Genomic DNA, 25,308 nt, shown 5'->3' with positions numbered 1-25,308 from the left:
GACTATGCTTTTATACTTTCTATACTATTTGAATGTCCTTTTTTTTCTTCTATACTCTTTTAAAATTATTTGTGCTTGAGAGAGCGGCATGGGGAGGGAAACAGGAAGAAGAGAGAGAGAAAAAGAGAGAGAGAGAGATTAGAATAAGGCTATCGCTTGGTAGAAATTCTGACATTGCTCAGGCACCACTGGTAACAGCTCCTACCCACCCCCCTACCTGGAGCAATCCCATCAAACACTTAAACAGACCTTTTATGTTGAGTCATCGTTCATGGTTTAACTGCGTCTTTGAATAAAAGCAAATGGGAATTAGCCTAAAAGGAAATATAAGTAGAATGCGACCTATAAAATTAAGATAGCACCAAATATAAAACATTAAGGAGTTCTGCCTTCTTTGAAGCAGAAGTAGTAGAGTTACCAAAGTTATATTTTAGTTCCTAGCTTCACAAATAAAATTGCTTAACATATCACGTCAAGTACATAAGTGCCATATTTTCGCAACTACAAACTGAGATGTGAAATCTGACAATGAGTTTTCTTCCAGAGCTATGAATATATTATAGAAAATGTCTTCTAGAAGTATAATGTTAAAAAAAAACAGTTAACTATTGAATAAATCACCTTGATTAAAAAAATATTAATATTATTGGCTAGGCATGGTGGCTGTAAGCCCAGCACTTTGGGAGGCCAAAGTGGGAGGATCGCTTGAGGCCAGGTGTTCTAGACCAGCCTGGGGAACAAAACAAGACCCCAAATCTACAAAATATTTTAAAACTTAGCCAGGCATGATGGTGCGCACCTACAGTCCTAGGCATTCAGGAGGCTGAAGCAGGAGGATCTCTTGAGCCCAGAAGTTTGAGGTTGCAGTGAGCTATGATTGTGCCACTGCACTCCAGCCTGGGTGACAGAGGGAGACCCTGTCTCAAATAATAATAATAATTATTATATATATATATATAATTATGTAAAAAAGACCATCCCCAACATCTCCAAATATCCTATAAGAAAATACTTTCTGTTGGTTTTGGTACCTGCAATTCCCTATATTTGGTGCAAAAGGCAAAAGGAGCACAAATGCTCTTTCTTTCCGTTTCATCACTTTCTGTAACAGCATATTTATTGCCATATAACCTTTACAATGAGGCCTCTTACCTCCTCTCCTAGGAGTAAGTCTCCAAAGGGATGTTTATTACTCTTCTAGGTTCATCAGCCTTCACCTACATAATGAGAAAAATAGTCTTTAATCCATGGAGTAATGATAAAATATAGACTCTTAAAGACTTCAATGAGCTTAAAACAATTAGTACTAGTGCTGCTTCTCTACTTTAGATACAGAAAACCTAAGGAACTAGAAATTTAAAGCCTTTAATCATAAGTTAATTGAGAAAAGACTATTAGTCATACTGTAGGTACTAAATTAACAACTTGTTTTTTATTTCTTCATTGTTTTTCATGTATATTGGAGAACGTTCAAGCATTATAAAAATTATCTTAATGTTTTGAAGAGCAAAGAGCCAATATCCCTAAAAAGAAAAGATTCATGCCATCATTTTTCAGACAAAAAGAGTGACATCAATTACACCAAATGGAAAACAATTTTTAAGTATTTCCCATGGTAGGATGGTCTGCACAAAACATCATGACATGACCAATAAGCCCTTCCTCTTCTCATGCAAAAACATATATTGATTTATAAGGCCATATTCTATAATATTCAAAAGAATAGAGGCTGTGAGACTTAGGTTGAAAGCTCAGCTCTAACACCAACTGGGTGACCTGGGACCAGTTATTTAATCTAAGTTTTAGTTTCCTAATGGTACCTACTTCAAGGAGTTGTGGCGAGGCGTAAATGGAAGAATGGATGTAAAGTGCTTAGCACAGTGGATGGCATAATGTTAAATTTTGTTCTAAGTATCTTTTTATTTATTTGTTTTAATAGAAATATTTTCTATTTTAAAAAGTACATTTAACACAAATATCCCAGGCTGGCAGTTAACTTTTAATAAGTAGAAAATCAGAATTTTGCTTAGTTATATCCCATGGATCCAACAGAGGACATCCAGGCAGTAACAATTTAGAACTCAAGGAAGGCTATGACATCACCCAGCCCCTCACCCATCCTGATGATGGCAGTGCTGTCATCATCAGGAGTCACCTGCTTCCAGAGTGAACCTCTTTCAAGGAATGCTCTTTCATTGAGAAGCTGTTTTCTCACCAGCAGGAAATGATTTGGTTATCATCTATTGGAATGAGAGGAGTGCCTATGTGATCAAGGATAATGCCTACAAAATGCTCTTGTTATAAATCCAAATGCCATCAGGATTTTCCTTTGACATTTCTATCTTAACACATTGATAATTTGACCATCAGACAATTTCTGGACAGAGAATGGAGGTGGTGTGGTAGATGTATGGAAAACACACACACACACACACACACACCCAGAATATATGTATCCCAGAAAGACTAGAATATTTCCTATCCAGCCTTTTACAGAAAGAGTTTGTCAACCCCTGCTTTCAAGCCTAAATACTAAACTGTGAGAGCCTCTGCCTTAAGGATTGCAAACTTGTAAGCAAGCAAATCAGAACCTTGCTTTTGGAATAACTAATGAAGTGAGTAACTGCTTCTAGACATGGGTCTGGGAAAATGAAAAGAAAAGGACGTTTTCCTTCTTGCATCGATTTGCTTGAATTGTTACAGATGAAACAATCGGTTGTGTAGCACAGAGATGTCATTCAATCAGAATCAGGCAGCGTTTTTTCTATCGCTGAGACTGGAACTGAGAGCAGGAACAGGAACTTTCCTAAAGCCAACAGTCCTCTGGGTCATGCAGCACAGAGATTTACCACCCAGCTATAACAGCCCAGTCAGAAAAACACCTCTAAAGCTCTGAAAACTGGGAGTTTGTCCATCCTTTTGGCACCAAAATTCATTTTTGTGGAAAAACCTGAATGCAAATGCTATTTGCTGCCTTTATCCCACCCAGCATAGCTATTCACGCTTTCCCCTGCAGCGTGGGTTACGGGGCACTGCCCCGGAGTCTGCTGAGTGTGTGACCAATGAATATTCACACACTACCTTCTAAAACCTGAAGGAAAAAAATGCGAATTCTGAACACAGCTAGTCCAAAAGGTTTTCAGTAAGAACTGTCAACCTACATTCCATTTGATTATGATCACAGCAAAAGGGGTTCCATGCATGTGCCACTACCATGAAATCAGCAAATTCTTTTTTCCACAACACTACCACATAATACCCCCTTCAATTTTGTAGTGTTTGCAAATAGTATAAGCCTAAGTAAACAAATGAATACACTGTCCTAATAGGTTTCTCTTTTAAGAGGGATTGTGTACAATGCAGCAATATCAGGGTTACAAACACTATGAATATAAACATAACTATATTTAAAGCTATACACACCCTTCTCTTTCCATTTTTACCACTTCCAGTTTCAATACATTGACTTCAAAAAGTCATTTTTTGAGACTCTATTGTGTGCCAGGCACTAAGGTGAATACATTGGTGAACACATATTTTCTCTGGTAAGAAAACAATGATTTGCAAGTAGATATACAAGATTCATCTATTTACATATTTGTTTATTTAACAAATACATTTACTGAGTACCTTCTGCAAACCAAGCACTATTCTGGCAGCTGGGGAGTTAGAAGTGAATGAAACAGAGAAAAATCTTTATCATCACAAAGCTTCCATCCTAGTGGAGGGAGATAGATAACAAGCAAAATAAATAAGTAAAATAATTAATATAAAGCAGAGAAGAAAAAAGGAAGAGTCAGAGTGGTGAATGCAATTTTAAATAGGGCAATCAGAGAAGGCCTCACTGACAAGATGGCATTTGAGAGAACGGATAGAAATGAGAGAGCCAAGGCCGGGTGGGATGGCTCACACCTGTAATCCTAGTACTCTGGGAGGCCGAGGCGGGTGGATCGCTCGAGGTCAGGAGTTCAAGACCAGCCTGAGCAAGAGTGAGACCCTGTTTCTACTAAAAATAGAAAGAAATCATTTGGACAGCTAAAAATATATATAGAAAAACTTAGTCGGGCATGGTGGCGCATGCCTGTAGTGCCAGCTACTAGGGAGGCTGAGACAGGAGGATCACTTGAGCCCAGGAGTCTGAGGTTGCTGTGGGCTAGGCTGACACCACAGCACTCACTCTAGCCCAGGCAACAGAGCAAGACTCTGTCTCAAAAAAAAAAAAAGAAAGAAAGAAAGAAAGAAATGAGAGAGCCATGTAAATATGGGGGAGGCTTCCAGGCAGAGGGGACAGCAAGGGTCCTGAGGTAGGAGGGGGCCTGGCCACCCTGGAGGAATAACAAGGAGGCCAGTGTGGCTGCAGCAAAGTAAACAAAGAGAAAAAGTCCTACAAGACACGGTCAATGAGGTAGGAGGGGCTCACACGGGACCGTGTAGGCCACCATAAGGACTGGATTTTGCTCTGAATGAAATGGAGAGCCTCCCAAAGATTTCGAACACTCGAGTGACTACTGTTTTAGAAGTTTCTTTCTGCTATGAAAGCCTTAAGTATGGAAGAACATTCTGTAAACGGATTCCCCTAGGCTCAGAGGTCAGCAAGGCCACCTTGAAGAAATGCCCTTTAGGCCTGAAGAACTTAATCATGGTGGGGAATCAGCTCTGAAGAAGAGGAAGAAGTGCTCTTCAGATAAGAGCACCAGCTGACGGGAGGGAGAACAGAGCAAGTGGGAGGCTTTTAGAGCCACAGTAAGATCTTGTACTTTATCTAAGGACAACGAGTATAAAAATTACTGAAGCGTTTTAAGGAAGAGAATGATGTGATCTGCCCAAGGTTTTATAGAGACTCTTCTGGTGGTTATTTATAAAGTGGCATAGGCAGTGTTTGTTTTTTTTTTTTTTATTTCAGCTTATTATGGGGGTACAAAAGTTCAGGCTATATATATTGCCCATGTCCCCCCATCCCCCCAGTCAGAGCTTCAAGCGTGTCCACCCCCCAGACAGTGCGCATGATAGGCGGTGTTTTCTAAACTGCAGGTCATAACTCATCAACTCAAGAGGTTGCCAACTAGCGTTTTGTTGTTGTTTTTAAATGAAACGGAACAGAAAACGTCAGAATACCCCACAAGTTGTAAGGGTGCGCATGGCTGCAGGAAACTTGGTTCTGTGCACACACTTCATGTCCAAGTTTGAAAGTCACTCGATTGGAAGGAAGGACACATAAAAGGGGAGAGCGGTAGAAATACTGTGCTATAATCTTAGTAAAGGCATTGCTGGCTGCTGAGACTAAACAGGCGAAGGAACAAAAGGGCCCAGAAAAGCTTCCAGAGACCCAGTAATGGATATGGGGCAAAGGGGGCGGCCAGGGCAGTTTCAAGGACTGGATAGATGGTGGCAATGTCACTGAAACTGAGAAGATGGATGGGGCAGAAGATAAGGTAGGTTTTTAACATGTTGCCTGCAAGACTTCACAAAGGGGATCTTCAATTTAGAACACACAATGGGGCTGGGTACTGAGACGTGGAAGTGGTCGGCACTAACTGTGAAAAAAATCTTCGAAGGATTTCATGACAAGTCAGTCCATAATATGTGATTATATAATCACCCTATGTAATATTTCGGGACAAACTTATATTTGAAAAACGGTTGTTTATCTGGAATTCACATTTGACAGGGCATCCTGCCTTTCATCTGGCAATCTTAATTAGTGTTCGAGTCCCCTGAGAAGAGAGGCAGACACACCAGTTAGCACACAATGACAACAATCCAGGGAAGAGGTCAGAGAGCACTAAAACTAGTGTTTCACGTGGGATTCTTTCCATGGCGACAAGTGCAAATTCTCAAATGTAAGTTTGAATCATTAACCTTTGAATTAATTATAAGCACAATGACACCGCGCAGAGCACCCCTCCGTCAGGATCACGATGTGTACCTGGTGTCCCAAGCGTGTGGCTCAGGCTCCCACGGGCCCCACAGCTCCCCTGGCAGCTGCAGCGTCTCATAGAACACGTAGGCCTAGAGAGCACGTTGAGAGTTAACACCCAGTCTGGCTGTCCTAAAGGGACTTATCTGTGGGAAGAAAGTTTTGTTTACATTTTGCACTTCAACAGAATTTGTCTACAGTGCTGAACTTGACATAAAAACAAAAACTGAACGCTCCTATTGTTGATAGAACTTTCCTTCAGGAAGATGTTTAAACCGCACACATTTTTGATACGTAGACCCATGATTTGAGTAATTTGGCTTAGCCAAAAAGCCACTGGAAAACAAAATAAAAATAAATAAAATATATCAAAACTACTTCAAAATACATAATATTTTCTTCTTTCAGGGCAGCTGTGCTCCTATTCCCCTGAAGTTTCACATAATACACACTATAAATGGAATTGCATGGCCTTGATCTATCAGCAAATACCGAAGGCCTCATTGTCCCTGAGCTGGGACTCCAGATGGCTCCCAGGAAAGAGCAAACAATTGTGTGCACATATGCACACATTCCCAAAGTGGACTGGCAGGTCCCACAATGAAAGCTTTCTGGTTTTTGCAGGCCCAAGTTCCATGAGCAGAAATGTCTATAATGGCAAAAGAATTTTTTAAAACCTGTAAAGAGATGTGTGATAGAAACATGATTAAAGAAACACGAGTGACATCTGCCATTTAATCACATGACATCTTCAACACTCAGATTCAAATGTTACTTTAATGAGTACAGTCATGCTAGTCTCTGTTCTGTTAGCCAATGTGATTCACAAAAAGAAGCAAGAAGAAGAGTCCAACATAGCCCGTTAAAGGGAAAGTATTCAGAGTTTTTATTTTTAAGCATGTCATGGGCAACTCGGTAACCAATGGCAGCCATTTCAATTCTTTCATTCATTCGATAAATATTTATTGAGAGCCAAGAAAGTGCCAGACACTGTGCTGGGCTCTGTGCTTGAAGAATAGAAAAGGCCATTCATATTGTTGGGGCATAGAAAATGGTTCCCCAAAATAGGGTGCTTGGGCATGCTGAGTGCTTTGAAAATAGAAAGGCCTCAGAACCAAGGTCTCTCTCTGAGCATCCCCTGCACATCCTCCCCTCCCCCTGACCCCATCTCTCTGATTGTCTTTCTCAAAGCACCAGGAGGTACTCCCAGTGGAAAAAAGAAATGCAATTGTCTTAACACCCCCTCCTTAAGAATCTCATCACATAACCAGGAAGGATCAACCTCAACCATCAGAAAACAGGTGAAACTAAGCGTTGTAACTGGGCCCAGACAGACTTTTCATTTATTCTTCTGAGGACAGCTTGGAGAGATTATCCAGGAGACTTTGTCTGTATAATAAGGTCACCTTTGCCCCCGTGCAGTTCTGCCTCTCGCCTCCCCATAACCTGTCCCATCCAGCTTCCAAAGAGAATCACTTACAAAACAATGTCTGCCTATGAAGAGAGTATGTAAGCCTCAACCAACTGAGTTTTTTACTTTGTGTGTGGCTTCTGTGTTTCTGCATGTTAAATAAATTTTGCATGCCCTTTTCTCCTATTCATCTGCCTCTTGTTAGTTCATTTTCAGCAAATCTTCAGCGGGCAGAGAGCAAGTTTTCCCTCTGCCCCTACGATATGTAAACTGGAAGAACTATACTGCAGAAAACCATGCTTTCAGAAAGCAGCCTGAGATGCTGTTAAAATTTATGAGAGATCACAGTTTTGGACTGAGCTTCTGCACTAGGCCCCCAACAAACCAAAATGGAGTCACTCATGCAGAAGTTCCATGCCACCAAACTAAAACTAAGTTGCTTATCTGACCTTCAGAGAAATCAGAAGAGAGACAGAGAGAGAGAGAGAGAGAATAGCCAAACCCCCAAACACGCCAGTTTTTTAAGCCAGCATGATAAGGAAATCTCCTGTTTTAACTCTTACAAAAAAATAACTTGAAGTGATCTAATGTTAACCGATGAGTCCTAATTTTTTTTACTATGCTGTTTCCTTGTTCCTGCTCAAGCTACCTTCTAAAAACTGGTTGTTCTGCCTAGCCTAGCATAGCACCTATTTTTAGATGAGATGCTACCTGATTTATGAATTGCAAATAAAAGCCAATTTGATCCTTTAACTAAATTTGTTGAAATGTTGTGTTTTGATAATGCTATCTTCAAGTCAGAATTCAGGCCACTGAATTGTACATTTTAAAAGAGTTAATCCTATGTGAGTTATATTTCAATTTTTAAAAAGTGGTAAAAAAGAAAACCAGGTGCAGTGGCACCACACACCTGTAATCCATCTACTCAGGAGGCTGAGGCAGGAGGATCACTTGAGTGCAGGAGTTGGAGGTTATAATGTACTACGACCACACCTGTGAATAGCCAGTGCACTCCAGCCTGGGCAACATAGTAAGACCCTGTCCCTAAAAAAATAAAATAAAATAAACAGTTCAAAGTAGAAAAAAAAAGTAGAGAGTTAGAGTATAATTAGATACTCCTCCTTTGTTTTATCCAGTGGATAGAGGCAGTAAAACTAATAATTTTTAATTAACAACAAAAAAAAAACCCTAGAGATTATCAAGTTAGCCTAAGACACTATCAAAAAACAAACAATATAGTTAAAAATTTTTAAAGACAAAAATATGAGAGTCTTAATTTCAAAGTAAAAACTAATTTCTGACCGTGTAGGAAAAGCAAGTAAAATGACTAATACCAGGTAAGAGAACAAAAAGCAAGAGGGAAGGAGATTCTCTAAAAGGAAGTTTTTTTGGATTCTTACCCAGCTATTTTAAAAGGGAAATGTTTTTCAAAGTACTTGGGAGTAATTTGGAGATGATTTATCTTTTTTGTTTTTAAATAAAATCTATTTAAAAATTCTTGGATCTTTTGTTCCAAATTAAAAAACAAAAACTACAAAAATTGTTTTATGAATTATCATATCAAAATGATGTACTATTATACAGGTCTCTCCAAGTAAATCACAATGGTTCACAAAGTTATCTAGAGCCCTACTGGAGTATTGAAGAAAAAATATTATTAATGACATTTATTAGAGAGGGTAAGGAAGAGTTTATTCAAGAGGTGCTACCACAATGGAATTTTGTAGTAGGGGAGAGAGATCAGGCTCAACTCTAAATACAGTAAGAAACAGTGGGAATTTACAGCCAAGGAGCAGAGACGGAAAGCAGGTAGAAGGAAAATTACTGAGAAAAAGCCTAAGGGGGAAGGGGGTGTTCTGGCTAAACCGACCTAACAGGATTCTTGCTGAAGAAAGGTCAGGGTGGTCAGATATAACCCTAGGGGATGGAGGAGGATTCAGATTTGGATCAGACTTTGAGGGTGATCAGATATTGAGGTGGGACATTGTGGCTAAACTGATTTTGCAGGATTCTTGCTAAAGGATGGGGTCTAGTCAGGCTCAGAGGAGCCTGAAGAAGTTTGATCCAGGGGAGATTCTGTTAGTAGCACAGATACGGCTCTAGAAAAGGCTCATTTCTTCTTCGTAAGTTGGTGTCCAGAAATAGGAAATGTTCTACAAAGGCTGGGGTTTCCTTTGAAATCCTCCTCTCAATTCACGTGTTCAGCTGACCATGTCTTACGCAACAAAGAAAGCCTTTGTAGCAGGAACAAAAGCCAGTCTAGGCACTAAGAGTACCCCAGCCTGCCTCCTGAGTCCTGTGCTGCATGACTTTGGATGGCACAGTTGATTATCTGTAACAGGTCTTCAGGAAGACCTTATACAGGTAAGTTGCCTGGTATTAGGTTATTAAGGGTGAAATGTCCAATTTCCTTAAGTACTAAGTTTGACAGTTGATATCTCTGTCATTTCACTTTGACACTTCTTGTTTCATTTTTATTGTGAAGGAACATCCTCAGTCTCTCAAACATGCTTTTTGGCTTGTGATTATCTTTCAAAATTTTTTTAGAGCCATTTTTGTGAAACCATGGATAAGTCAAGAATTTGTGGGTTTTTTTTTTTTTTTTTTGAGACAGAGTCTCACTCTGTTGCCCTGGCTAGAGTGAGTGCCGTGGCATCAGCCTAGCTCACAGCAACCTCAAACTCCTGGGCTTAAGCGATCCTCCTGCCTCAGCCTCCCGAGTAGCTGGGACAACAGGCATGCGCCACCATGCCCAGCTAATTTTTTCTATATATACTTTTAGTTGTCCAGATAATTTATTTCTATTTTTAGTAGAGACGGGGTCTCACTCAGGCTGGTCTCGAACTCCTGACCTCGAGCAATCCACCCGCCTCTGCCTCCCAGAGGGCTAGGATTACAGGCGTGAGCCACCGCGCCCGGCCTGTGTTATTTTTTAATATGAGTTCTGTTGTGCAACGAATGCAGCACAGGCAGCTTGAAATATCAACAAAGTGTTTGAGAAGGATATAGCTAATAAACAAACAGCACATCAATGGTTTGAGAATTCCATTTGGGTGATTTTAATCTTGAAAATGAGCCACATGGGTGACCTGAGACCAAGGTGGATAATGGTGACCTGAAAGTTATAGTGGAAGCGAATCCATCTCAACCTAATTAGCAGCAAGGTATGATGTTGTCATTCCAACAATATTGGACCATTTGAAACAAATGGGCAAGATAAAGAAGCTGGATAGACGGGTACCGCATGAAGCCTCAGAAGAGAAATTATCTCGAAGCTTGCCTTTCATTGCAGTCACAACATAAAGGCAAACCATTTCTAAACTGTATTGTTACGTGTGATGAAAATGGATTCTTTTTGACAACTGCAAGTGTTCAGCACAATGGGGATAAAGATGAAGTGCTGAAACACAGTGTAAAACTGAATGTTCATCAAAAAAAGCTAATGGTGTCTGTTTGGTGGTCCAGAGCTGGTATTATCCACCACAGCTCATGAAACCTGGTCAATCGATTACAGCGGATGTCTACTGCAACTAATTGGATGAAATGATGAGGGTGCTGTGATTAAGCAGCCAAGCTTGGTCAATACAGACAGGCCAATCCTCTTGCGAGACAACACTTGACCACATGTCACACAAACAACGCTGCTTAAACTACAGAAGCTGGACTTGGAAACTCTGTGTCATCCACCATATTCATCAGACCTTGCGCCGACTGACAACCACTTCTTCCAGGCTTTAGACCACTTCTCGCAATGAAAAATATTCAGTTCTCAACAAGCCGTGGAAAACGCCTCTCACAATTTCATCGTCATTCGCTCTCCAGGTTTCTTCACCACTGGCATAAGCAAGCTTCCATTAAGATGGCAAAACTCTCTCAATAGTTTAGGTGCATACTTTGATTAACTGTACTGCTTCTTGATTGAGATATAATGAACTAAACTTTTGATTTGAAATTGGACATTTCATATTTAATGAACCAGTGAACATTGTAAGTACTCAATAAACTTGAAGGCCTAAGCTAAGAACTACAATCAGACCTGCCTGGGCATGTCCCAGATTCAACTGGAATAAGTAAGGTAGTCTAAGGCAGTGGTTTGCAAACTGGGGCACTCATAACCCTGAGGTATATAAAGACTGTCCAGGAGTCAGCTCTAACAGAATCAAGGTCAAATCCTCAGCTCCCACAAGTCCCCTCATGACACTGCTCTACTGAAGAGAACGCTGCAGTGGCCTGTGTTTCCCTTTCCCATGTCCCCTACCCAACCATTTCACAAAAGAAAGTGAAGGCAAAGCCCCACTGGGACCTAAGCTTTCTGTGTGCTTGTCCAGGGGTAAATACCTCGGGGCCAGGGGAAATGAAGATTTCAGGAGAGGGAAAGCAAAGCTAAGAAAGCCACAGCCAGGCTCCTTGCTTTTTCTCTCATTCTTTCTCATTCCCCACCCATGTCTCCTACGTTCAGAAGCGAGGTTGCACAGACATGCATTTAATTACATTTATTTGCAGTTAAAAAAAATGAAAATGAAGTCAGCTGTTTCCTGAAACAATCAGCTTAATTTGTTCAGATATTTTGCTCACTCACTCTATGAACAATGTCTGACCTGAATGAGGCAAACTTGCAACTCTGTGATTTTGAGAAAAAGGTGTTTAAAGCCTGAGGATACTATTGGTTTTTTTGGTTTTGTTTTGTTTTCTTTTCTTTTAAGATATGGAGTCTTGTGCTGTCACCCAGGCTGGAGTACAGTGGTGGGATCATAGCTCACTGCAGCCTCAAACTCCTGAGCTTAAATGATTCTCTCACTTCAGCTGCCCAAAGTGCTGAGATTACAGGTGTGAGCCACTGCACCTAGCCAATATTGTTAAATAAAAATCATAAGAGACCATTGTTTTGGACTGAGTTTCTACACTAGGCCCCAACAGACCAGACTGAAAATCAAAATGGAGTCACCTATGCTAACACTCCATGTCACCAAACCCAAACTAAGTTGTTACCTGACATTCCAAGAAATTAGGAGAAAGATGTAACATCCAATTTCCCAAACAGGCCGTTTAAATCTTTAATCAGCAAGAAAATGAACTTCCTTCTGCTTTAATCTTTACACAAAAGAAGTAGCTGAAGGAATCTGATGTTAACTAATCAGTTATTTTTCTATTTTTCTGTCTCCCTGTCCTGACTTACAAGAAAAGCAGCTTTGGAAGGACTAACACATTCTTGTTCTTCACTTCTGCTTTCTTCAGCCCTTCTCTGTCTATAAAGCCAGCCCCTTCTGCTCAACTCATTGGAACACTTATTCGATTTTATGGAATGAGGTGTTCCCCAATTCTAGAATTGCAATAAAGCCAACTAAGATCTTTAAATTTGTTGTAATTTAATCCTTTGACATTATAAACTAGATTCTTTGTACAAAACATTTGTGTTGACTTGAAAATGTGTGAAGAAATGCAAAGTTTTACAAGTCTTTTAAAGCTTTTGAGAACAGAAAGTTTGAAGACCATTGATCCAAGGAGCTTTACCTAAGGAAAGGTCCACACTGGCTTATATACATGATTTAATGACAAGCACAGGCCTTCTTAAGGAAAAGGTGATTTTGTTTTTGTTTTTTTTTTTTTTTTTTTGGAGACAGTGTCTCACTTTTTTGCCTGGGCTAGAGTGAGTGCCGTGGCATCAGCCTAGCTCACAGCAACCTCAAACTCCTGGGCTTAAGCGATCCTACTGCCTCAGCCTCCCGAGTAGCTGGGACTACAGGCATGCACCACCATGCCCGGCTAATTTTTGCTATATATATTTTAGTTGGCCAGATAATTTCTTTCTATTTTTTTAGTAGAGACGGGGTCTCACTCTTGCTCAGGCTGGTCTTGAACTCCTGACCTTGAGCGATCCACCCGCCTCGGCCTCCCAGAGTGCTAGGATTACAGGCGTGAGCCACCGCGCCCGGCCAGGAAAAGGTGATTTTGAATGCAGTTGGATCATTCCCAGCCTGAGCCTCAAGACCTGTTGTCCATTCCTAGAGAAAAGAGCTCTACAGTAGTGCTGGTAAAAACATGGAGCCACATCACCCAGACATCTGTGGGAAATGGTTCAAAGCGGCACAGTTTTAAGGCAGACTAACACAAACGAGGGGTAGAGGCACTACCTGCATTAGGGTGCCCGTCTCAAGGGCCACAGGACACAAATATCTGAAACTACAAGGTAGCCAGAGTAGCCAGAGAGACCACAGAAATTCCAAATCACTTGTCTGACAAACCTTGGGAACCTCTTGCAACAGTTGGGAAGAGCTGGGAGTGGGGTCCAGCTCCCTCTATTTCATTCCAACTGTAGGATCAGCATCTCGTTGCTGTTCTTGAGAGCTCATTGTGTGTGGTCTGGGGAAATGCAGGTAACAATTCATATAAAATGTCTAGAACTCATAAATGGGAAATCCATTTCTTCACTGTCTCCACCTCCAGTCCCCCTCTTTCCGCAGTTAAATATATAAGGAAACTGAGGCCCAGCAAATTTGAATTGTCAGAGGTTCTGAGGCAGTACCTGGTCAAACTCAGAAAGGAACACAGATCTTTCCATTTCTGTCTTTGCTCAGCTCTACTAATTGCAAGTCCTGAATTTTAGCCACAGACCAGACACTACTGCAAATAGACTGTCTCAGAAGGGTATTACTTTGTATTTTTCTGAAGTTGTTTTTTATGTTGTTTGGCTGAGAAACAGACTTGGCTTGAATTTGGGCAGCAAGCTGGGCGTGAAGTTGTGACTGTTCCTGACTCACCAGGTGCGTCACTCCACTTGGGCGGCAGTTCACCTACCGACAGGACAAGCCCACTAGGAGATGATGGGCCAGGATTTGTTTGGATGCTGTGTGATCAGCAAGGACACAGAATTAGTACTTTTCCTCTTTCATTCCCAGTGAAGTATCCCTCTCTTTCATAGTGTAACCCATTGTAGGGACTCTGGGGATCCCTATGGGTAAAAGAGGCCCTACTTGCTAAAGGAAAGAAAATTCTTCACTCTTTATATTGAGAACTTCATTAATGATTTAATTCAAGATGGATAAAAGACTAAAATGTATGGCATTAAGCCATAAAAATTCTAGAAGAAAACATAGGAAAAACTCCTCTAGACATCGGCCTAGGCAAAGTATTTATGACTAAGACCCCAAAGGCAAATACAGCAACAACAAAAATAAATAAACAAACGAGATTTAATTAAATTAAAAAGCTTCCGCACAGAAAAGGAAATAATCAACAGAGTAAGTAGACAACCTACAGAAGGGGAGAAAATATTTGCAAACTATACATCTGACAAAGGGCTAATATCCAGAATCTACAAATAACGCAAACAAATCAGCAAGAAAAATACAAACAACCCCATTTAAAACAGGGCAAAAGACATGAGTAGAAGACAGACAAATGGCCAAGAAACATATGAAAAAGTGCTCAACATCACTAATCATCAGGGAAATGCAAATTAAAACCACAACGAGATACCACCTTACTCCTGCCAGAATAGCCATTATTAAAAAGTCAAAAAACAATAGATGTTGGCATGGGTGCAGAGAGAAAGGAACATTTATACAGTGTTGGTGGGACTGCAAATTAGTACAACCTCTATGGAAAATAGCACAGAGATTTCTCAAAGAAATAAATGTAGACCTACCATTTGACCCAGCAATCCCTCTACTGGGTATCTACCCAAAGGAAAAGAAGTCATTTTATCAGAAAGACACCCATACTGGAACAAATGTTTACCACAGCACAACTCACAATTGCAAAGATATGGCATCAACCCAAGTGCCCATCAATTCATGAGTAGATAAAGAGAATATGACATATATATGTATATAAACTCATCCATAAAAAGGAACGAAATAATGTCTTTTGCAGCAACTTGGATGGAAATGGAGACCATTATCCTAAGTGAAGTATCTCAAGAATGGAAAAACACCACATGTACTCTTAATAATTGGTAGCTAAACAATGGATATACACAGGCACTAAGATATAAAAGACATTGGAAACCAAGAAGAGGAAGGGTGGGAGAGGGGTGAGGAGACAAAACTTACACATCAGGTACAATGAGCACTATTCTGGTGTTGGGCACATTAAAAGCCTCGACTTAAGCATTATACAAGGTATCCACATAACAAAAACATTTGTACTCCCTTAATATTTTGAAATTTTTAAAAAAGGATTTATAGTCCTACTTGGCAAAGTATAGATATTAACATGAACTTGATACAGTCACAGGAAAAATTAACTATATAGTCTCTGGCAGAAACTCTTATATAAATAGTAAATATTATACAAAATTTGAAGGCTTAACACTTCATGTGCTAAAAGAGATTTGTACTTCTTTGTCAAAGACTCCATTCTATGGGTGCTGAGTTGTACCACATTTCTGCAAAGTTCACATTTCTAACCTAAATCAATGCATCATGGCTCCTTTATACACCAGTTTCTTTTAGACCAGTCACTCTGGGTGATTTGGCAAGACACTCTGAATTGTTTTTGTAATAACCTGTATTTTCTTAAATTGTTTTTTCTGACCCAATCCAGCTCATCAGCACCTTTCATGAGCTAACATAGCTCCAAGTATAACTTAGAAAGGCGATGGCAACCACAAGGATGGGGAGCTTCACTCTCACTTCCCCCACATAAGGCAGATGTTGAGACTCAGTCTCAATGCTTCTCAACCTAATACTGCAAGCAACACTGTCCGCTAATTGGAAATTACATCTGAATAGCTAAATTGAAATCTATTTGCAATTCCATAATTAGATTAAATCACTACAAAATACAGGGTTGGTTTGGGGGTTTTGGGTTTGTGTGTGTGTGTGGGTGGGTGATTTTGGTTTTCTGTTTGTTTGTTTGTTTGTTTGTTTGTTTTTTAATAGATGGGATCTCTCTATTTTTCTCAGGCTGGCTTTGAACTCCTGGGACTCGAGCAATCCTCTCACCTCAGCCTCCTGAGTAGCTGGGATTACAGGACTTTGAGTTTTTTGAGCATTCCAGATCTTATTCCTGGCACTTCAGTGTCACATTCCCAATGGCAACATTTTTTAGAAGACTCCAAAATTCCATCTCTCTTTGTTTGAACTACACATTAGAATCTACCCTTTCTGAATTTTGACTTGCATCAGGAAATACCTTCAGGTGGGGAGCTAAGGGACAGCTTATCAGCTCCTTATTTTCTTTTAATTCTTTGAAATGAGTAGACCTGTAATTTCCCAATTTTTCTACTAAGTTGGCCCTTAGGATTTTTGTTTGATATGAGTTTAAGGCAGACATTATGTCTGTTCATATTTTATCTGACTTATCCATCCTAAGGGCTCTGAAAAATGGTCACTGCCTAGTTATTATTAAATATTGACTGATTTGAGAACTTTAAGATTATTCACCAGTAATAAATAAGCACTGTGGAAAAGTAATTCCAAATCCAAAACACTTTTAGGATCTCAGAACCTAACAGAAGAATCTTATTAACAAAATCAAATGCATCTGTTTCAGTATTTTACCAAGAGTGCTCCTTAGAACAGAAGAACACATGTTGCCTCTATAAAAGGGATCCTGTAATCAATCAAGTTTGGAAACTCTGAATCCAACGTTTCACTCAAATATTCACAGGGAACATTAGCATGTTAAATGCTGTTAAAAAATAAAAGTCCTGCAATAAATAGATAGATCTATTCAGTTGTGCCAAAGCCAAACTTTTGGAGAGCACTGAATCTTTGTTTTCTATTCATCTCTTGCTAGATGAAACTGCTCTTCTAAAGAACACACTTCAGGAAATCTGAACATGTCTAACCTCTTGCCTTAATCAGAAACATAAAGTGTGAAAGAAGATGACCACCCTTTATAAAGCACCTTCAGGTTTGAAGAGCCTACCAATTCCCTGCACAACCTCTGTCTAATCCCCTACAGGGTCAAGGTCTTTCCTTGTCTTATCAAACTCTTCCTTGCAGTGATCCAGTCCTTGCATCTGATCTTTTCCCTCTTATTCTTTCCCTTGTGGATATGGGGAACTCATCAGCTTTCTCTTTATGAAAACTCTCCATAAAGGCTTTTTTAGGAGCAAATATAATAATGTTTCTCCCTAGATTAATTAGTTCCTCATTGCCATTAAGACAATCCGAATTCTAAAGAATAATGTAAGGAACCTGCTTTCCACTTTCATGGTTGGTTTTTATTTATTTTTCTTTCTTTCTTTCTTTCTTTCTTTTTTTTTTTTAGAGAGACATCATCTCTCTGTGTTGCCCAGGCTGATCTCCAACTCCTGGGCTCAAGGGATCCTCCCACCACAGCACAGCTGGGATTACAGGCCGGCACCAGAGCACCAGCTTCACCTTTGTTTCTTTTGTTGTCCAGCCTGCTCCTTCTTACCCTCTCTCTATCACAATCTACTTGGGAATCCTCAGACATACTGTTTTTGTCTTACACGTGCTCTCTAAAATGCCTTTCCCTATGTGTCAGGAAAACTCACACCCATCTTCAAGCCTCAGGCCAAACCCCACCTTTTCTGGAAGTTTCCCTGACCACTGGCCTCAAAGGATCACCTGCCCTTCTTCCAGACTCCCACAGCATTTGGAATCTACTTCCCTTAGCATACCCCAGTGATTACAGCCATTTATTTCAATATCTAACTCCTATCCCGCAGGATAAAACCTTACCACAATACCTGGTATATATAATAGTACGCATGTCATAAACATTTGTTTAAGGAATTAAACAGGCAGACATAGGACTTTGAGGGCAGCTTTTCCTTTTTCAGTAAAGAAATCACTTTCAATAAAGGTCTTTCCTTACATATCCTATTTTCTACCCTCTAATCTGATCCTGTTTTTCCTAGGAAACTCTGGTTTCTCCACATTTCTATTAGAAGGAGGAACCCAAAACTAGACTCTATGCAATATTTTATGATATCTGGAGCCTCAGGGTTCTTTCCTGTGGCTGAATCTACAATGAATTTGATTTCAAAACTCATATCAAATTTTGTTATTAATATTTCTTCCAACAAACATTTTCTTTTGAAAATAGGTAGGAAATTAAAGTTAAAACTTCAGACAAGGGAAGTTACTCTTAGAGTTGGACCCATATGGTTGCTGTCGCCACCAGGAGCAGCTGTCCCTGCCAGTTTTGCACATCATGTGGTCAGAGAAGACCTTCAGGGAGGGCCAATTTTCCAACAAACAAATGGTGGATGTTGCACTTATTCGAATCAGGATGTCGCACAAATCCTGGTGGCAACAGAACAATACAAAGGTGAGGATCACCTTCCTGTTCTAAATAAAACCAAGTTCTTTGTACATGATCAGGTCAACATGAATAAATTCATCAAGATAATTAGAAGATGCTTATGGCTCAGTGGTAATCAAGGCTTTCTCCTGTGGACACAGCTTGGTGAGTGTTTCCACGGGATGGAGATGGATCTCTACATATGACAGTATACGCCTCTCAGGAGACATCTGGAATGAAATTGTCAGTGTAAGAATAGAAAAAAAAAATGTATCTATTCTAGAATTTTCCAAACCCTTACCAAGGAAAAAAAGGGATGCTATTGAGATTGATCAGTTCATCTAAGCACAGATCATCAAAAGAGTAGTGTTCCTACTTAAGAGTTTTAGGAGTTGTTTTTGTATTTCAAGCAGAAAAACTGAGCTCCAAATGAGCATATTCAGCTTTGGAAAACTATATTATTTAACCTAGGCTATCTTGTTTTCAAATTTTAGAGGTTTAAAAATAAAACACTTTGCATTCTAAGTTTCCAGTGAAATAGACCTTCAAATTATTTTAATGCTTTATCGCAATAAGAACTTGCAATTTAAGCAGTAACTTAAATGTACTCAGACACTCAGTCTTCTCTTAAGGTTCACAGAACCTGCCACCTTTTTATAGAAGGGTTTATACTTAACTAGGGAACTCTCCCTAAGGATCTTTAAGCAGAAGTTGTCAAGCATAACCCACCAAAAACACATTTGCCATAATAGCTTGCACAAAACAGTAAATGAAGGCATATAAGAAAACATCCCTGTGAACTGCTGTTAAAAGTTCCTGATTCCTAATAGAACTATACCAAAAGTTAGTGCTCTTACAGTATCAGGAAGTTCTTATTTGGTTTGTTCTCTAGACAGTTACATGCAGAGAAAAACACCATTGCTCAATAGGAACTTTGAATAATTTATAATTTCGGTCTAGTTTCTTAAAAGATCCTAGAGAAAAAAAGGGGCATTTCTTGTATTTTCTCTGATCCAAGAGCTCAAACTAAGTGCCTGCTTTTATAAATAAAGAAGCAGTTGTATCAGTTCCATTTTTTTTTTAGGACAGCGGTAGAAACTACAGAATACTGAAACTAAAAGCATTAAAATTCAGATGCACTACTTTCTACCTCTTAGTGTAAAGTTACAGATGACCCATGTTTTATGTTCAGTGTGTGACTAAAATATGTTATTAAAAAGCATTTCAGTGATTACTTAGGTCAAACAGCCATCAAAATTCCCCCACTCATGTCAGTTGTGAAGAAAACAGCAAAAGGAAACATATACTGTTTACAAATATTAATGTCAAGAGTTAAGCATCTTTCAGGTCCAAACTAGAATAAACTACCAATCTTTCCTACTGCCTACACATGGGGTTCACTACTTAGTGATATATTTTCTTGGGAGTATCACAGAAAGATCACAGTTATAACACTTTAGACTGTACATGTCTAAAGGGTCACAATTTACCCTGTATATTTAGATGTGTATGGAATAGTTTTTGTATTTCTTAGTGAAAGTTATTTACTATAATGGAGGGGGAAGAACAATATTACTGCATATGAGCCCTTGGCTGACCATCAAAGGGGATTCCATTCCCATCACCTCCTCTTCCCACTGCACACATCTGTCCATGTGTCTATCTTTTGATATGTACTATATTTTTACATTATCCAAATTCTTAATAAGCCTATCTTATTTAGATTGTATACATTATCATATCTGACATTGTTGTAACTACTGCATGATCAATAAGATTCCTATAAGAAATACTGCTTTTTGTTTTTTGGAGACAGAGTCTTGCTCTTTTGCCCTGGCTAGAGTGCTGTGGCATCAGCCTAGCTCACAGCAACCTCAAACTCCTGGGCTCAAGCAATCCTTCTGCCTCAGCCTCCCAAGTAGCTGGGACTACAGGCATGTACCACTGCTAATTTTTCTATATATATTTTTAGTTGTCCATATAATTTCTTTCTATTTTTAGTAGAGATAGGGTCTTGCTCTTGCTCAGGCTGGTCTCGAACTCCTGACCTCAAGCCATCCACCCGCCTCGGCCTCCCAGAGTGCTGGGATTACAGGTGTGAGCCACCGCAGCCAGCCAGAAATACTGCTTTTTAAAAAAGCATATACCATGCTGAGAGGTGACCTATATCCCACATTGGTGGGTAGTCACTTTATTTATAGGATCTTTAAAACAAGTACATTTTTAATGAACTAAGGTGAATAAAAGCACAACTAAAAGCTGTCAAAAATAAAGTTAGAACTTTGGTGGACGTATAAAATCAAAGTATTACTGATAATTTCTGATTTCTTCCAGAAAATTAATTCTCCCAATAGTAGCATTGCTAATAATTTTCAAAGATGTAAACCACTTTGGGCCATATATTATTACTTTATAAATCTCTTTATACATTCTTTTGAATGTTAAAGGACTTCAGGTTCCTTACAACATTTTTAGTACTGTTGGAGTTAGGTATATAACTCATATTTGAACATAAAAGATTAATAACTTAAAGATATTCATATACTTTCTTTAAAGACTAATGAAAATGATGAGTAAAAATAACGTAAGCCTACTATTTTGGGCTGTTATAGAAAATGAATAAGAAAATATCTCCTTCAACTATATACAGAACAGAATTCAGAATCACAAATACAACCAATCATGCATCCAAACATAACACTGCTGCATTTGTCAAAACAATTAACAATATTTCTTATATTGTTCCCAGTGGCCAAAGTAGGACATTAATAAATCCTTTCAATTATTAGCACTCACTGGAAAAAGTCCACCTTGAGAAAATATGCCAACATAGCAGTTCTGATGACAACGCACAGGCAACAGTTTAAGGTGAGAAATGGGATAGCAACAGCCGGGACTATGGGGTTGCAAGTGATGAAAGGCCAAGTCACCTGGCTTAAGAGGTAGGGGGGAAAAAAGGAAATTAATTGACTCATGGAAGTAGAAGTCTAGGCATTGGCTTCAGTCATGGCTGGACCCAGGAACAATATCACTTACCTAGGTCCAGGCCTCTCTCCATCTCTCAACCCCACTTTCCTCTGTGTTGCCGTACTGAGGCAGGCTCTCTCCATCTGATGGCCCCAGCAACACAAGGCATGTATCGCCCAGATTCCCATCCAGGTTGGACAGTCAATGTCCAAAGACACTGTCCTTCTAATTGGACCAATTCTGGTCACATATCCATCCATTAATATTCACTGTGGTTAAAGGGTGCTAGTCCAATAATGAGGAGGACTGAATGCTAGACAGCCAGAAACGATAGATTTCTACCACAATCACCGACTGTGTAAATACCTAGGTTCCCATTTCTTACAAACTGGACATTCTGAATTCGTGGAGCCGTTTGCTCATATCATAATGGTTACCTCAAATTCAGGTGTTCTCTTTGTGAGAAATCATGCTAGATTGTGAGAAGGTTCTTATTTATCAGCATATTGAATGAAGTTTTACTTGTCTCTATAGTTTAGCTTAAATCCCAAAGCTGAGAATAGTAAGAGACAATTATCCCCATTTTCTAAAGAGAGGGAATGTTCTTTGACCAGAGCATTCTCAGACCTCCTACATGACTGCAGTCACTGGAGACATGACTGCTGACTTCAACTTCTCGGGCTGCTGACCAGACGGCTTTCCGCCAGGTCAGACTTGGCTTTCCTTCATCCACACCCGTTCAGCATCAAGAAAACAGCCAGCTTACAGCTCCTGCTCCTACGTTGCACGATTCAGTCTCTACTTCATTCAAAGTAGACTTTGAAATGTAGACTGGGGACGCACAGAAGAACAGGATGGCATTTGTCTTCCTGGAGCGTAGCATACACAGGCAATAGAATACAAGTGCACAGGTACTTTCACTGTTGTGTGATTAATGCTGCAAAGAGGGTAGATGCCCCAGGGTGCTGTGTGAGTTTATGGGAAGAACAACAGGCCCAGCCTTGGCAGGTCAAGCAAAGTTGCCTGGAAGAGGTGAGGTGTACACTTCCTGGCCTGGAGGATGAGTAGGAATTAACCAGGTTAGGGATTTCTCAGTAAGCGCAAAAGGTTATGTCCTAAAGGCATGAAGGAATAGAAGGGACTCTGTGGCTAAAGAGAAAGTAAAGGATGACATTTGCTAGGGCCAGATCTTACTTTGTTGTACAGACACACACAGGGAAGGACTTTGTTCCCCACTATGATTCAGGTCATTTGACTTCTCCTGATTTTCTAGACAATGCAGAGGGAGAAAAAAGGATTAATTTTGTTACAGAAAAAAAAATTTTATATAAAAATCTCAGGAACTGCTACATAGTGACACTTTTCCTATCAGTTCATTTGGAAGAAACACAAGAAGCAGTGTATTCTTTTGTTTGTACACACATATTCTTAAAAGCTTTGAATTCATCCTAAGTGCACTAACCTTTCAGTAACTTGAGTTTCATTCTTCATACCACTTTAAATATAATATGGTCAAGAAAGGATCATGATTCTTCAGTATCTTTGAGGATTTTCTCAACCTGTATTCAACTAGATTTTTTTGATGTTCACCCTCAAAGAAATTCAGGCTAATTATAGGGTATATCTCTATTACTATGCCTTTGGGTGAAAGTGCGTTACATTGTAAACCTAGTGACATCAGTAAGAATTGATGCAACACTAAGAGATGACCTAGAAATTTCTATACACAGTAGTGATAATGTGGTCAATTAATAAAGCTAATTTTTCATAAGCAATCCAGTACCCTAAAAATATATTAGGTTATTAAGTATGGAAAGTCCAATTTCCTTAAGTACTAAGTTTGACAGTTAATATCTCTGACATTTCACTTTGACACTTCTTATTTTTTTTGGTTTTTATTATGACTGTATATCATCATTCTTTCAAATGCAAGTTTTGGCTTGTGATTATCTTTCAAATTTTTTTTTAGAGCAATTTTTGTGAAAGCATGGATAAGTCAAAAATTCTTGTTATTTTTGAATATGAGATCTGTCATGGAACAAATGCAGCACAGACAGCTTGAAATATCAACAAAGTGTTTGGGAAGAATGTGGCTAATGAACACACAGTATACTAATGGTTTGAGGAGTTCTGTTCTGGTGATTTTAATCTTAAAAATGAGCCATGTGGGTGACCTGGGACCAAAGTAGATAATGATGAGCTGAAAGGTGTAGTGGAAACAAATCCATCTCAACCTATGTGTGAATTAGCAGCAAGGTTTGACCTTACTATTCCAACGGTATTGGACCATTTGAAACAAATGGGCAAGGTAAAGAAAATGGATAGATGGGTACCATATGAATTAAACGAATGTCAGAAGTCATCTTGAAGCTTGCCTTTCTTTGTTGTCACAACATAAAGGCAAACCATTTCTACACCATATTATTATGTGTGATGCAAAATGATTCTTTTTGACAACTAGAAACGTTCAGCACAATGGTTAGATAAAGATGAAGTGACAAAACACAGTCTAAAACCGAATATTCATCAAAAAAAGCTAATTGTGTCTATTTGGTGGTCCAGTGCTAGTATTATCCACTACAGCTTCATGAAACCTGGTCAATCGATTACAGTGGATGTCTACTGCAACCAACTGGATGAAATAATGAAGATGCTTGTTATTAAGCAGTGGAGACTGGTCAACAGAGACAGGCCAATCCTCTTGCAACACCACACATCACACAAACAATGCTGCTCAAACTACAGCAGCTGGACTTGGAAACTCTCTGGCTCTGTCACCCACCATATTCACCAGACCGTGCACCTACTGACTACCACTTCTTCCAGGCTTTGGACACTTCTTGCAAGGAAAAATATTCAATTCTCAACAAGCTGTGGAAAACCTTTCACAATTTTATTGCCACTCACTCTCCAGGCCTCTCTGCTGCTGGCATAAGCAAGCTACCATTAAGATGGCAAAACTGTGTCAACAGTTTAGGTGCATACTTTGATTAACTGTATTGCTTCTTATTTGAGATATAATAAACTAAACTTCTGATTTGAAATCAGACATTTCATATTTAATGACCTAATATAAAAAGGCCAGGCACAGTGGCTCACACCTGTAATCCTAGCACTCTGGGAATCCAAAGGGGGAGGATTCCTTGAGCTCAGGAGTTCAAGACCAGCCTGAACAAGAGTGAGACCCTTCTCTACTAAAAATAGAAAAATTAGCAGGGCATCGTGGCATGCTCCTATAGTCCCAGCTACTCGGGAGACTGAGGCAGGAGGATGACTTGAGCCCAGGAGTTGCAGGTTGCAGTGAGCTATGATGACACCTCCTCAGTCTAGCTGGGGCAACAGAGCAAGACTCTGTCTCAAAAAAAGTATACATGAATGTAAAAAGGATTTTCTCTTTGATTTATATTTAACATGCAAGTTAGATATCCATAAATTCATCCCAGATAGAGTAAAAATAATAAAATTTTTATGATTCAGCCGATCTTAAATCATTTAAGACACTACAAGTTATTGAAGAAAGCATTTTAAAATTTGACAAGATTCCCTTAATAGCAAAGAAAATGTTAGTATTTTGCAAAGGGAGGAAAATTCTTCCCAAATTTCCCATTCAACTGACATAATGAAAATCACTTTCAAAAGTTCAATTAGTCTGTTATGTACAAAAACACTAGACTAGGAACAATGGTTAGATGCAAAATGAATTATGGTCTTTATTCCCACAGAGCTACAAAGCAGAATAGGTTATCTTTTCTATTCCCACAACAGTATGAGTTTTCACGTTCCCACCATAAAT

The 25,308-nt window shown here is 39.4% G+C and overlaps 1 long non-coding RNA gene across 1 annotated transcript in view; it reads right to left on the bottom strand.

The window, feature by feature from the left end:
- The window catches only part of LOC123626887, a 44,121-nt gene that overhangs the window by 12,861 nt on the left and 5,952 nt on the right, over nucleotides 1-25,308 (bottom strand). Inside the window, exons 2-3 of the long non-coding RNA XR_006731049.1 lie at nucleotides 5,927-6,063; nucleotides 1,153-1,217 (exon numbers count right to left, since the gene is read on the bottom strand). This is a non-coding gene — a long non-coding RNA (uncharacterized LOC123626887). The remainder of the gene's footprint in view (nucleotides 1-1,152; nucleotides 1,218-5,926; nucleotides 6,064-25,308) is intronic.

Source organism: Lemur catta, chromosome 23 (assembly GCF_020740605.2).
Source record: "Lemur catta isolate mLemCat1 chromosome 23, mLemCat1.pri, whole genome shotgun sequence".
NCBI classification, from domain to species: domain Eukaryota; kingdom Metazoa; phylum Chordata; class Mammalia; order Primates; family Lemuridae; genus Lemur; species Lemur catta.
The sequence above is the reverse complement of the archived record's forward strand: the minus strand, read 5'-3'. Positions and strand labels throughout refer to the sequence as shown.